The 14379-nt window shown below is 46.5% G+C and overlaps 1 protein-coding gene across 5 annotated transcripts in view; it reads left to right on the plus strand.

The window, feature by feature from the left end:
* Positions 1 to 997: 997 nt before the first annotated feature.
* Positions 998 to 14379, plus strand: part of LRRC8D (leucine rich repeat containing 8 VRAC subunit D) — a 133670-nt gene continuing 120288 nt past the window's right edge. For 4 of the 5 annotated variants that reach the window (XM_055404039.2, XM_055404043.2, XM_055404040.2 and 1 more), the window contains exon 1: positions 998 to 1464. The gene's annotated coding sequence lies outside the window, so the exon portion shown is untranslated. Of the gene's footprint in view, positions 1465 to 1679; positions 1903 to 14379 lie in introns of those variants that run through there. The other variant, XM_055404041.2, reaches the window with a different exon arrangement.

Here is a 14379-nt window from a genome sequence, read left to right on the forward strand (position 1 = left end):
AAGAGGGAAAACGATCAGGTTGGGAAACACGGTTTAGTGGAGGACAAACTTTCATCTGCCTGCTTCAGATACATCTTGAGCAAAAAAGAATGGGGTGGGGGGAGTCGGGGAGAGCAGACTCAGATAAAAACAGTAAGTGACTCTCTCTTGCATCTTTAATAGCAAGAGACAGAACAAATTAGGCAGGGAAGCTATTCGCGCCAAGATGAAGTTGTGTGTGCCCTATATGCCAGGTAAGTACAGTTGGAAGCCGCTGAAATGACTTTTCGGCAAATTTCCCCCTACCATTTCCTGGCATACCCCAGCCCCACACCCGTCTTACTATCAGAGTTCCAGTTGACAGGATAGCCCCAGGAAGGGTGAAGGTTCCTGAGATGGACTCTCGCCCGCCTGGCGACACTGGCCGCCGGGCATCGTGCCCGGCCCAGGTGGGCATTTCACGATGAGCAGCTGCGGGGACGGCGAGCTCCGGCGGCCGCCCCCACCCCGCCGGGCGCACCTGCGCGCGGCGCCGCCGCCGCCCGCCGCCCGTGCCCGATCCCGGGCCACCGAACTCGCCACCCCGCCCCTCCGGTCAGCCCGCCCGGCGGCGGAAGCGCCCCGACCCCCGGCAGGCACCGGAGCGCCGCGGGGGAAGAGAGCTCGCCATCACATGGAGGCCCGGGCCCGCCCCCATTGGCTGCGGCCGAGCCAGTGGCGGCGCTCGCCGGCTGCGGTTGGTCCCGAAGCTGCAGCGCCTGCACGGGCCCGGAGTCCATGTTACGCTTTGTCTAATTCCCCCCGTTACAGAGTCATGTGCTGCTGCTCCCGTCGCCGCCGCTGCCGCCGCCCGTGGTGCCCCGGCTCCTCCGCCGCGCTTCGAGGTGGCAGCCGCGGGCGGGGCCGCGGGAGCAGGGTGCAGGGCGCCGCGCGCCTCCGCCGGCCCGGCGCGTCCGGGAGCAGCAGCCGCCGCACGGCGCAGGTGATGCCGCCGCCTCCCGCCTCCGCCTAAGCCGGGGCCAGGCGGCCAGAGCTGCCCGCGCTGCCCCCCAAGGTGGGTGCGCTCCTCTCCCGGGCAGGGGCCGGGGACTGTGCCGGTGGAGCCGCGCCGAAGCCGACACGCGCCCCCCCCCGGCGCCGGCGACCTGCCCCGCGGCGCCGCGGCCCGAGCGGAGGCTGTGGCTGGGACCTCGCGGGCTGGGGGACGCGGGCGGCCAGCGGGCCGGGCCGAGCGCTAGCCTCGGTCCCCGAAGATCGTTCCGCTTTCGGCAATTGGAGCGGCGGGGCGCCGGGGCCGCGGCGTGGGCCCCGTGAGAGGACCGTGCCGGCCTGCGAGCGCCTCTCTCCGGCTCCCCGCCACGCGCGCTCCCTTCTCTCGCCTCCCTCCGCCCCATCGGAAGGGCGGGGAGACCCGGTTACGGCTCCGCTGATTCTTCCCGGAGGTGACTGTTTGGTGTCTGGCCTCGCTGGCCCGCTGCCCAGAAGGTGAGCCCTTCAACTTCTCCAGAAACGCCTCCCCTCCCGCCCCCTTCCCGCGCGGGGTGGGCTGGGCTGGGAAGCGAGGGCGCGCCCCGCCCCCAGCGCGAGGGGAGGGAGCCGGGGGCCCGCAGGTGCACTCGGCCCGCCGCGGGCCATCTCCGGGTTGGGTACCGGTATAATCCGCTTCTAGCTTGTTTGGAAGCGTGGGCACTTGGGAGCCGGACTTCTGCGCGAATCCCTTCCAGGGGCTTGGATAGGAGGAGGCTTGGGGGTGGCTGCTCAGAGAATCATACCTCCGCTGACTGGAGGGTTCATAGGGGCCTTCCTGTTCCTTTCCCCCCTTTATTTGGGGGTATCCCTCACGGATAAAGAGATGAGTTTTCTTAGTTTCTTAAAAAGCCAGCTGCAATAAAGAAGAGCTGCCCCAGGTCGAGGGGAGGAGAGGTAGGTCCCTGCTGGAGAGGTGGGGTCTGCGGCCCCACTTGGATACGCAGTTGGGGTGTCTGTGTCAGAAGGTGGGGAGGTGGGGTTTCAGGAAAGAAGAAGTGCAAAGGTGAGAGGGCGGAGTACTCAGGAGGTGGGCAGAAAGGTACTGGGGAGTCCTAGCCGATCATGGGCCCAACTTGAGCCCCTTGGGCTCATATATTGCTTCTTCTGTTTCGCAGATTTCCTCCTTTCCTTTTCCTTGACTTAGAAAAAAAAATATTTCTTGTTGGGCAAAGAAAGCTTTGAGGACATATTTTGAAAGAGATTCGGTAGTAAAGAGAGAGCTGACTTCTGGAAACTTTCTTTAGCAGCTTTGCTAATAAAATTCTAGGCAGGCTGCGTTTATTGAGCACCTATTTTGTGTTCTGTGCTGGAGGTCGGAAGAGTCTGGGCAGCCAGGGAATTCCCATCTGCAGTTCTGGGGAGGGCTGTTTAGGGGCGTGAATAACCAAAGGGCGCTTCCAAGTGCCAAGAATGACTGTGATTCAGACCTTCCCCTCCTGGGTTCTGGGGCCTCTTCATGGTGCAGACCTGTGGGGAGAACTCTGCACCATACCCAATAAATGGGGTCTTCAGGCAGCATTTACTTTTACATCTCGTTAATACTGACCAGACACCTCCCATCAGCTAGCGCAGGGTGAGAATCCTCTCTTTTCCTGTCTTCTACACCCACTGACTGAAACCCTGTTAGAATACAAGAACAAGATAGGAAAGATCCGGAGATAAAAACCAGGTAAAATAAGGTGCTGACAAAATCTTTGGTCTCTGTCAGTTAGTAAGGGAGCTGCCAGTGAAATGCTTAGGTAATCCATGGAGCTGGGAAAAAGCAATCCAAAATCTTGAATTGGCATGGTTTATTTATATATTTGAACATTTTATCTTAGATTTGTCTCATTTTTATTGAGGGCGTCTTGAGTGTGTACTTTGTTGATTAAAACCTAACACATTAGAAAGTTGGAGAGGAACCTGTCCTTACATGACCCCAGTCCCCCATTCTCCTAATGATCCTGTGGAGTAGTGTATGATGCAACAGTTACAGTATTGAGCTATATTCCTATCTTTCTCTTTCAGCCAAAGTTTACAGAATTTTAAAAACTTGGTCAAAACTTGACCTTTCCCCCCTAGTTTTTGCATTGTTCAGAACTTTTTTTGATTTTTAGTAAGTTTGCTGTGTCTTTAATGTCCCAATAGTAAAATTACTTTGATAGCTGTATTTTGCAAGTCAGACTTGATTCAGTCTCAGTACTGTAGGTATTAAATTGGCACTAACTGTGAAAACATGAAAGTTTTGTCAAACCCTTGTGCTCCTGATCACATATGTTCTTGAAATGGCAGTTGGTAAGGGATTTCACCTGTTTTTCCTGTAACATTGGAGCTGATATTGACATTCTGAAAAGTCCAGCCAATATTTATTGAGTACCAGCAGGAAGCAGAGAGCCTGAGTGGGTGTTGGGGTGCCTTAGTCAGAAGGAGAGGATTCTTGTACTAATAGAAAGCAAGTAAGAAGGTCCATGTGAGACCACCACCAGAAGCAAGGGGTTGCATCTGTCTAGAAGGCCAAGGAATATGGGGATGGAAAGGGTGTTTGGAGCCAGCTGGGAGTGTTTGTGTATTGTGGTAGAGGGAGGGCACATGTGTTAGGGGAAGCTTTGAGGTGTGTCATGGGTCAAAAATAGGTTTGCCTGGCTGGAACAGAGAACATGACTGACGGAGGGAGGTAGAGAGGATGTAGTTAGTGGAAGACTTGAACCACGAGTCAGTGGTGGTAATTATTTGCTTCAAGAAGCGTGGTTCTCAACAGGGGATTACTTTGCCTCCCAGCAGACATTTGGGATATCCGGACACAGTTGTATTTTTGCTTGTCCTAGCTAGGAGGCAGGCATTACTGACACCTAGGGAGCAGAGACCCTGAATCTTGCTAAACATCCTGCAGTGTGCAGGATGTTCCCCACTACAAAGAAGGATCCCGTCCAAAATGTCAGTAGTGCCAAAGTTGAGAAACTCTCTGCCTAGATAGGGAAGGTAGAAGCCACTGTGAAGTGTAGTTACATCTCAGAACAGGCCTCGGAGGAGGTAGTCTTGAAAGGTGAGGAAGAACCATGAGTTGGGAAGCTGATTGAGGGGACTTCTGCTACACTCAGGCCTGAAGGGATTAGAATCTGGGCAAATTCTAATCAGAGAAAATGGCATTTTTGAGAGATCCTGGCACACGGGGAAGTCACAGTTAGACTGGGCATTTTAGAGAAGTCTTGGTCTAACTTCTTTAGTAAACTCTTACACTTGTGAGGCAGCATCTGTTTGAACACCCCCAGATACAGGGATCTCTCTACTTAAAAAGACATGCCATCACACCTTTGGACTGTGTGTATGATCATTAGCTGATGACTGTGTCCCTGAAACTTTGTTCTGTTGATTCCATTCCTCTGGAACGACCTACCTTCTCAGACAGTCCTGCGAAGGCCCAAAGACAGAATAATGTTTCCGTCTTGCCACTCCAGCTGATTAACTTTTCTCAAAGCAGAATCGTCCTAATTCTTTTCACAGTTCTACATGGGACATGGTTTCTGCCTCCTGAGTTTGTCAGCATCTTTTATGGAGAGTTATGGTCACTGAAACTGAATATGGTAATGGAGACCTGACCTGGTCCACAAAGAGTACAGTAGGACAGCTGTTGCTGAGATCAAGGCACAAACATCTACTTTTTGCAGCTTAAGCTTACAAAACGGCCCAGCACAGACTCATGTTTAGGGTCTGGACAGTCAGAACTCCCAGGTATTTGTCATATTAGCTGTTGTATCCTGTGTTCATTGTGAAAGTGTGTGTGTGTGTGAGAAGCTGAGTGGGTGTTTTTTGTTTTGTTTTTGTCCGTGTTCAGTACTGTCCTATTTATTTTGGTCCAGTCTTCAAGTCTTTTGAGATTTTAAAATCTCAATTCTGCTTTCTAATCATATGAGAGGAGTGGAGGATGACTTTGCCAAAAGCTTTGTAGTCACTTAATGTTAATACTTCATGAAACCCAGTACTTTGTTTGGCGCTGTTTGTCCTATTTGAAAGCTGGGAGTTCTGGGTGATGGAGGGGAATTCCAGGGGTTGATGAACCCCGAGCTTAGGGCATCTGAGAAATTTGTGTTTGTGGCCAAGCTACAGTGAGTTCAGTTGTTGCTAATGTTTGCACCTGAAGTGCCCTTTTGATATTATTTGAGTCTGTTGCAAGCTTCTGAATCCTCTGGGGTCTTTGTAATTCTGTTTAGACATCTGGAAGAGAATTGCTAATGTTCTGTGCAAATCTGAAACTTGCCAAATCAGAGTTGCTTTTGAAATTTGTGAAGAGGTAAATAGGGTAATAACTGGTATTGGCAAAAACCATGTATGAGGTTTGTTCCCACTCAAGCTGTTTTTTTTTTCTTCTTCTTTTTTGCTGAAATACTTAATTAGTGACAGTTTTACTTTTAGGGAAGGAGAGAGAGGTGGGGTCTTAGAGACAGGCCTTTCTCCTAGAACTGAACTTTAGTATGTCATTGGTGTAGTGTCGCACTTACCAGATTTCACATATCTTCAATGAGAAGACATCAGGAAATAACCATTCTTGGATGTCTTTTGAAGCAGATAGGACAGAAATCCTAGGTAACTTAATGCCAGGTTATCCAAATGTTCTAGATCTGCCCAGCACACTAGATTTAAATAAATTACTTGGTTCAGGTGGTCACCATCCAGTAGTGCTGAGAGTGCTAGAACAAAATTCCAAATCTCACAGCCAACACATGTAACCTCTTTTGTTAGGAATGTCCATTGTGCCCAGTCCATTGCATCTGTGTTGCCTGTCCGGATGGTACAGTCTGCTTGCTCTCACTTCTGTGCGTGGCCCACATGGGAAACCTGTCTGTATTCTCTGGAGATGAAAATATTCCTGTAAGAACTGGTGTTTTGTGAATTTAAGAGAGTTCTTGAGTGGGGACATATTTTAAAATCCTTAGAAATTGTCCTTTTATACTTTCAAAGGCTGTATCAAAGTTGAAGTCACCTTGGAATTAGGTGTGCAGTGTATCATTTTGGAGTGGAAGGAGAGAATTTTTAATAGATGGGAATGATCAGTGCTTGAATTTGGTAGAAGAGGAAATTGAGGCCTAAGGAGGTGATGTGGTTAGTGGCAGCTTACACACATAGTCATGGAGCAGGCATTAGAATCTACCTGCATGAAAGACCACAGATACAGGCTAAGGATAAAGATTACTCTGCTTGGAGGTGAGTAAACAGTGGGGTCCCTTAGGACTTATTTACATAATTGATCCAAAAGAAGGAATACACAGCGGAATTTCTAGGTTTACAGATGATAGTGCGCTCTTCTGAATTATGAAATAGTTAACCAGCGGGGATTTATTCCAGGGAAACTGCACCAGGATATGTTAGTCATCAGAAGATTTGCAGGTATGTTTCTTTGTGGGCAAATATGAGGTCAGGTATTAAGGGGGGAATTACAGAGTTGTCATAAGATGGGTTTTGATGGGAAAATCCAGGAAAGGGCTTCAAAAATATTTTTACAGTGTTTTCCCAACTTGTTGCAGATTAAAAAGGACAGGAAATGCTAAGCTTCATCAAAAAGATTTTGGCAACAAAACAGAAAATATAGTCATAATTGAGTTTCTACTGTGCTTTGTTCAAAGCATGGGCATCTGACTTTAGGTGAGACACCAGAGCTGGAATGACCAATGTTGTGTACCTGGAAAGGGTAGACAGTCCCGCCAGAATGTAAGCTCCATGAGGACAGAGCTTTGCCCATCTGTTTTTCTGATAAAAATATAGTTTCTAGTATCTAGAAAGAAGACAGAAGACAGCCAGGAGGAGATGATTCTGACGTCCATGAAACCACTAGGATAGGAACAGAGGAAACTTGGATTGTTCCCCCTAGTCCCAGGTACTGTTTCAATCGCCATCTTCCTTGTCTGCCTGCTTCAGTGCTGTCAGTGTGGTGAAGGCAGAGATGTATCTGTCTTGTGCGCTACTGATGCCCCCCCCGCCCGCCCCACACACACAGCAGGCCCTGCGTTGATATTTGACACCTGAAGGAGTACATGAAGAGGTGCATTCCTTAAAGCCTTATAAGACATACATTCAGGAAATAATGTAAAAAGTTTTGCTTAGCCCTGGCTGGCATCAGAATCAGTCTGGGAAATGTTTTAAAGTTACATGAGCCCAGACCTTTCCCTGCATCTTTTGGGTCAGAGTCTCTGGGAGTGAAGTTTCATTTGGATAACCTGGCATTAAGTTACCTAGGATTTCTGTCCTGTCTGCTTCAAAAGACATCCAAGAATGGTAATTTCTTAATGTCTTCTCGTTGAAGATATGTGAAATCTGATAAATGTGACACTGTACCAATGACATACTCCAAATCACTCCAAAGTGATTCTGGTGTGTAGCCGAGACTGAGAACCACCGTCTTGCATAGTTGTACAGAAAGGGTGGGTATTGACACCTTAGAGGAGCTTTGAAACATTAGTGGCTGACAAGTGCACACTTGGTGGTTAAGATAAACAAGGAGCTTTAAGGATACATTTGTGTCCTTGAAAGATGATGACCAAGACAGCAGATGGTCCACGTGTGGCCCTTGGTGCTGCATGAGATGCTGCATCCTGGACTGGATGGCGTGAGGGGACCATCCTGTGGTCCACTCTGAATGCATAATGCCAGTTACACCAGCCTGTGGAAAAGAAGAGAATGCAGCAGGCTTTTCAGTTTTAATTTTAGTGTTAAGTTTATTCAATTGAAAGGATTTTTTAAAAAATCTTGGTTGGGATATCTTCCTTACTTTGATAGGTTATGAAAGACTGGTGATGGTTTGTCTTTGGTATTATTTCTTCTAAAATCTGGCAATTTTATGACAGTCTTCTTTTGAAATTTTTCTAGTCTGTGATATCAAAAGTCTGGGAATTGCTCCCTTCCTGAGATGTTTGAGATGTCCGTTTCCTCCTCTTGACACCTGCTATTGGGAAAAGAAGACACACATTGATGTTCAGTTCTATCATAAACATTTCTTTTCTTAAAAAGCTTTTTTACTTTCCTTCTCTGCTTGCTGGTAATAGTTAGGAACTTTGCCAGAGAAGACTTCACTTCCACAGCAACCCATAAATCCCATTGCTAAATCTCAGCATCAACAGATCACCAAGACTGCAGTGAAGTCTACAAAGCTGGGAGGAGGAAAGAGAAGTGTAAGACAGCCCTTCCCTCAAGGGTGTCAGCCTCCGGGAAGCTGCCTCTGCCGAGCTCACTCAACGGAGACCAGACAGATTCATGCCCTTCACATTGGGCGTGAAGTACCATCCATCATATTCTCTTTACAGGTTGTTCCCAATCCAGTTCTAAGAAATGTTTGAATATTCAAATTCTTTTGAAAATGCCCCCCGTGATTCTTGCAGTAATACCCTACTTCATAAGCTTTTAAGATCAGTTTATTATCATCTATAACTAGTTTTTTAAACTTAGGTCAAGAAGTAATTGGACAGTTTATGGAATACTCATAGGTAATTAACAACCATCATTTATTAGGCATTTACTGATAATGCCAAACCCATGCCCTGGAATTTACATGCATTCTCATTTAATCTGCAAAACAGCCCTGAGTGGAAGATGGACTTATTTCCACTTTAGAGATGAGGTAACTGAGGCCTGAGAGGTTATGTGATTTTCCCAAAAAAAAAAAAAAATTCACAAGGAAGTGGTGGAAGTGGAATTTGAAACTAGTCTTTATTTCAAAGCTCATTCTCTTATGTACGGTGTTCCTCACGTTTCTCTTAGGTTTGTTATTCTTCATTTTATCATATTATTAGTGTTTCTGTTCAAAAAGAGACTCCAATTTTGAGTCGTAAAGAGACCTTATGGCTCGTCTGGTTCCTGCTCCATGTTTATGGACCATATCTGAAGCATGGGCACACAGCTGAGAAGAGGGGAGCTGTGGGCTACCCTGCTCTGCAGGGCAGAGCTCTCATCAACACAGTGGTTTTAGAGATACCAGCCTGTCGGTAAAATCGCTTGAATGAAAGTTGGTCCTGGAATTGAGAGGGTAATTTAAAATCACTCCTTTTGGTGCTTTCTCTAGCCCTATTCTCTTTTATCGTCAGTATTGGTAATAGAATGCCACTTGTAATAGCACACACTAAGTGCCCTCCTCCTAATTAGATCTGACTCTACAACACTACTGTACATAAACATAAAAGGATGTAGCTACTGTTTGGAAGGTGTTTTGTGCAAATGTTTGCTGAATAAATGCTATCACAAGTATATGCCATTAAAGACAGTCATACCCATATCCTCTGAGTTAATAATGAATCAATAAATATCCATATATTTATGTGATTATATATAGTCTGTTTCATTTGTAGATTTATTATGTTCAAGTATAGTCATTTCAGTGGAGTGAATTCACTCAGTGTCTACTTTAATGGTTTTATTTTTCATATTAATGTCTAGCCAATAATAAAGTACAAATTGTAAAATAGTCTGCAGTGTTACACAGCTTACCCAATGAACCATCTTCCTGCATGCACACACCGCACTGCATTCTTTAACTTAGTGCTTTTCAAATATTTCTTTACTATGGGACATTTTCCTTTTTACTCAGTTGTAAGTTCTTTTCCTTATGGATTGTACCTGGAAAATTCTGTACCAAGGAGAAACCTTCTGATTACCCCTGTAAGTTCTGCACTAACCAGAGAGAGAGTTGGAGTTGGATATTAGCTATGGTCTTAGGCATACACCAGACACTGCCTGAAGTGGGCCTCACGTGAGGTGACTTACGGCACCTGGTACTCACCTCAGGGTAGGTGATGGGGGTGGGGGAGTGGGGGGCAGGCCTGGACTGAACCAGAAAATGCAGGTCCTGTAAAGGGGGTCCTGTTCAGCCAGTCTGTTCAGCAGCCAACTGTTGCCATATGGGAATGTGGGCCAGTCTTGACAGATCTTCACTGTAAGCCAGAAATCTGGATTACTTAAAAATCTCCTGATTTTGAAAGATTGGCTAAACTCAACATTTGAAAAAGAACTTCCTGCAGACCAAATAGCTTTGTGGGTTGGATAGAGACTGTGATCTTAGGCCCTTAGAGATAGATAGCTCTTTAGTGGCCAGGTAAATGGAAGCAGAGGATTCAACAAAAAGCATAATACACTTTTTAAAAGTTGAAACAAATGAAAACTTGATGTCATTGTTTTGTGTAACACCGCCCCCCGCCACATACACACAGGAAGCAGAACAAAGCAAACCAAAATCCCCATACTTGTCAGTGTAATAATTTCTGCTGTTTAAGTTTGATTTATTATATCCGGATTTAGATGTATTTGATGGGGTTTTCCTTCCTAAGCAGTAATGATTGAGGGAGAGAGATGTAGAGTACGGGAGCGAAGCAGGTAGAAGATACTGCTGTGGGAGGCAAGTGGACCCAGAAATACAGAACACAGGGTGGGAGTTGCTGGAGGTGAAGAAAGATCATCTATCCCAGAAGAGAAGAGGACGATTTCTTTATATCTTAGAGTTGATTTGGGGGGTAATAGAGAAACGAAAAAGAGGAGTCCTTACCTGAGAAGGGAAAATTGTGATCTGATACACATTTAGAAGCAGTGCAGAACCTCTGTGGGTAGGCGGGGGCTATTGTCTTGCCATCCCTAAGAGTGCTCGTCAGCTTGTGGCTTCTGCAGAAGGAGAGTTGGAGTGTAAATGAAGGGAGAATATAGAGTGAGGAAAGGAAGGGGATGGAACAGCTGGCATCATAAAGTAAACCAGGAAACCTGAAAATGTTTCCCTTGTACAAACCAAGACTCTTCCCCACCCTTCTCCAGAGCACAGCATTGTTTTGAAGAGGGTCTCCAGCTCCCAGATGGCTCTGGACACCAGCTTGCTCTGCTTGTGGGGAGTTGGTGTGCTTGGCACCACTTGACACTGCCCCCACAACCCTTCCGTGTGAAGTTAGTGGCAGCGGGGGCCATGTCTGCTCCACCAGGCACGCTGCTTGGAAACCAGTGCAGGCTGAGTTTTAGCCTCTCTTCCCGGCCGGGTGCCCCTAGGCAGGACACAACCCCAGACCAGTGTTGTGACCCTTCTAGTGCTGTCTTTAGTTTTATCTGCTCTTTTGGGGAAAAATCCTTCCATTGTTTAATCTGTTGTACATGTGCCCTCTCTGAAAGAGAAGAGAAGTGATTTTTAGCAGAGCTCTGTGTCTAGCTGAGTCTAGACTTTTAGCCTGAGAGGGGATTTTTAAAACCATTTTTTCTCTTAATCATCCCAGGGATAGCCCATTGTTCCTGGAATTTCAACATTTTATGGGGAAGATATCTTTTGATTCTTCAGGTTTTATCCCAGTCCTTAGGATTGTCATCCCAACGTGATCTGGACCATGTCTTTCTCAACTGGTATAACTTTTAATTTTTAATACTTCAGTTGCTTTCAGATACAAAGTGAATTTAAAAATTTCCCCCTGCATTAGTTAGCTTAATGCTATAAGTATCTTGTTTTTTTTTCTCAGCATGGAAGCCTGTTTGTAGTATTGAGAAAATGGGTGCAGATTTACTTGCACTGTTGCTGGGAAGAAGGAAAATTCTTCAGATTCCACTGTTTGTTCTTCCAGGGACTCTAGTCCACAGATGGAAATCCTGGAGGATCCTGTCAGGAAGTGAAACTTGTGAATAAATCTTTGTGCTGTTTTGGGGCATTATAGATTAACAACTTGTCTAAGAAATCTTCTTTAACCTTCTAAAACACACTTAAGAATACAGTCATGGAGACTAATCTATTCTGGAAATAATAATAGGAAGCACTTGCCTTGTACTTACACGTGCCTGGCACTGGTGGAGCACTTCATGTGTTTTTAGCTTACGTACTGCTCACAACAGCCCATTTTGTAGCAGAGGACGTCAAGGCCCAGTTCCCCATCTGGCTGCTCTTCCCCATCTCTGGGAGCAGCCAAGGGACTCAAGACCTCAGAGCTGGAGGTGGCAGAGCTGTGATTGGAACCCAGGCATTCGTGGTGTGAGGACTGCATTACAGCCTCTTGTACTCTTCTCGTGGGCTTCCCTGGTAGCTCAGCTGGTGAAGAATCTGCCTGCAGTGCAGGAGATCCTGGTTCGATCCCTGAGTTGGGAGATCCCCTGGAGAAGGGAAAGGCTACCCACTCCAGTACTGTTCTCTCGTCAAGCATTGCAAATAGGCCTTAGAATCTTCTTTTGCTTTCCCCCTCACTTCACCTTTATCAAGATCAGGGCTTGATTTAAAAAAAAAAAAGGAAAAAAAAATTATACCCCTTCCCTAACACTTCATCCCCAAACCAAATGAGCAGACAGCATCGTCAGGAGACATTTTCCATCTTGGCACAGAAACTAAAGGGTCTTCCTGGAGCACTGTCCTGACATCAGATTGATCCTCTAAGGGCTGCAGGTGGGGCCTCCTTGCTGTGACAGTCCTCACTCTTTGCACCACAATTGTTTTTAACAGGACAAAAACTACCTTACCTTTACAACTTAGGGATTTGGTGAGCTGCTGAGAATGTTTTAAAAATTGTTTTTCACACTTCATAAAGGACAGTGGGAAGGGCCAAGGGTTTGGAGCTTAGAGGACTTGAGTGTTGGTCCTGTCACTCTTCTCTACTGACTTTGGACTTCTCGGGACTTGGGTTTCATCCTCTGTAATTGGTGGAGAGGTTGATAACAGCAACAGGATGGACTGTGTGGGATAAGCTGCATACTACATGTGATGATATTTTACCGACAACAGTGGCCATGTGTGTTGGGCATTTGGGAACCAGCATGTTCTTTGTGAGTCTCAAGAGTCTCTCGTGGGTGGGTGGTGATGAGCTGGATGCCTGGGAGTTATTGGTAAGGTTGGCATTGATCTGAGCGTCTCCTTTCCTGTTCCCTCCTTACCTGTGTTACAGAGTGACGATAATGTGGGTGTCGACTCAGTTTCTGGCCCAAACTCCTTTTCCTTGGTTTTCCTCCCTCCTACTTTGGGCTTGCCTCCAGTTTGCCTACAAAGTGCTGTTTGTTGTGAGGGTGAAGCAGGCATTTCTCTGGGCAGCGACACTGTGGCTGCAGGCAGTTACTGTAGTTAAAGCAGAAAGCCAAGCTGGAGTAGGAGGGACAGACAGGGCTTGTTCGTTAGAATTTTGTACACTGATATTTGAAGGAAAGAAAGGGGATTAAGAGAAGACTTCTCAATAGAAATATTATGAAATGCCCTTCATAACAGAACAAAATTGGGCAAGGAGAAAGGGCTTTAAGAAATTTTAAGAAATCACTGTTTATCACTTTGAAAGCAAATGCTTTTTATTTTTTTATTTTTGAGTGGAAGCACATGCTTTTGGATCTCTTACTTCTGTGATGTGTCTGTGATGTATTCTAGTAGGGAGGGAAACAAAAGTTGTAGAGAATACTAACAGCTATCATCTTGGTACATTTTATGTGGTCTGCATTGGGCCAAACACATTTCCTGTTTTATGCTCAAATTATTCCTGAAGGTAGGGCTCCTTCTTTGTGGGTCCCATTTCAAAGATCATAAGATTGAGGATCATAGTGTTTATATAACCTACCAAGGGTTACAGTGCTTGTGAGTAACTGAGAAAGTAAACTTTGAACCTGTCTGACTCTCATCCATGGTATGAAAAGTGAGTGAGGTCCATGGCCCTGCTCTCGGGGGAGACCAGTCCACAAGCAGTTCGGTGTCATTCAGTGCAGCTGGTCGTGTATGCTGTCATTTCTGCGTGAGCTCATTTTTTGGACATTTGCTCAGAGGAAGGGGAGACTGATTTTGGCTGGAAAGATCAGAAAAATAAGTTGAGCAGCCCGGACTTGAACGATGAGAAAGATGGTGACTGGTAGGGAAAGGGTGGGTAAGCTGAGGGAACATTAGGGCAATGAGTGCCAAAGACATAAAAGAAGCATGTGATGTGTTTGGGGAATGGTGCGGTGACAGAGTGAGGGATGTGGGAGCCAAGGAGGGCAGAAAAGTAGTTTGGGACACATCGCAGAGGGCCTTGAATGTCCTGCTAAGGAATTTGGACTTCATTCCATTGCCTTTGAAGGTTATTCCATTAAAGGTTCTTGAGAAAGGAAATCATTTACTCTAGTCTCTGTCGTGACTGGTTCTGGTGGCAGAGTCTAGAAGGGAGTAGAATGTCTGCGGCAAAAGTTCCCCAGCCAGACTGCAACGTAGGATCACCTGCGAGTTTCTTAAATGTACAGATAATGGGAACACCCCATGCTCCTGGCAATCCCCCCTGCCCTAGACATAGTATTTAAAAGCCTGCAGGTGATTCTGAGAGCGGTCAGATAAGGGACCTCTGCTGCTGCTGTTAAGTCGCTTCAGTCGTGTCCGACTCTGTGCGACCCCATAGATGGCAGCCCACCAGGCTCCCCCATCCCTGGGATTCTCCAGGCATGAACACTGGAGCGGGTTGCCAT

The sequence above is a fragment of the Moschus berezovskii genome, chromosome 4 (genome assembly GCF_049115385.1).
Source record: "Moschus berezovskii isolate FMDL1 chromosome 4, NW_MosBer_1.0, whole genome shotgun sequence".
NCBI lineage: Eukaryota > Metazoa > Chordata > Mammalia > Artiodactyla > Moschidae > Moschus > Moschus berezovskii.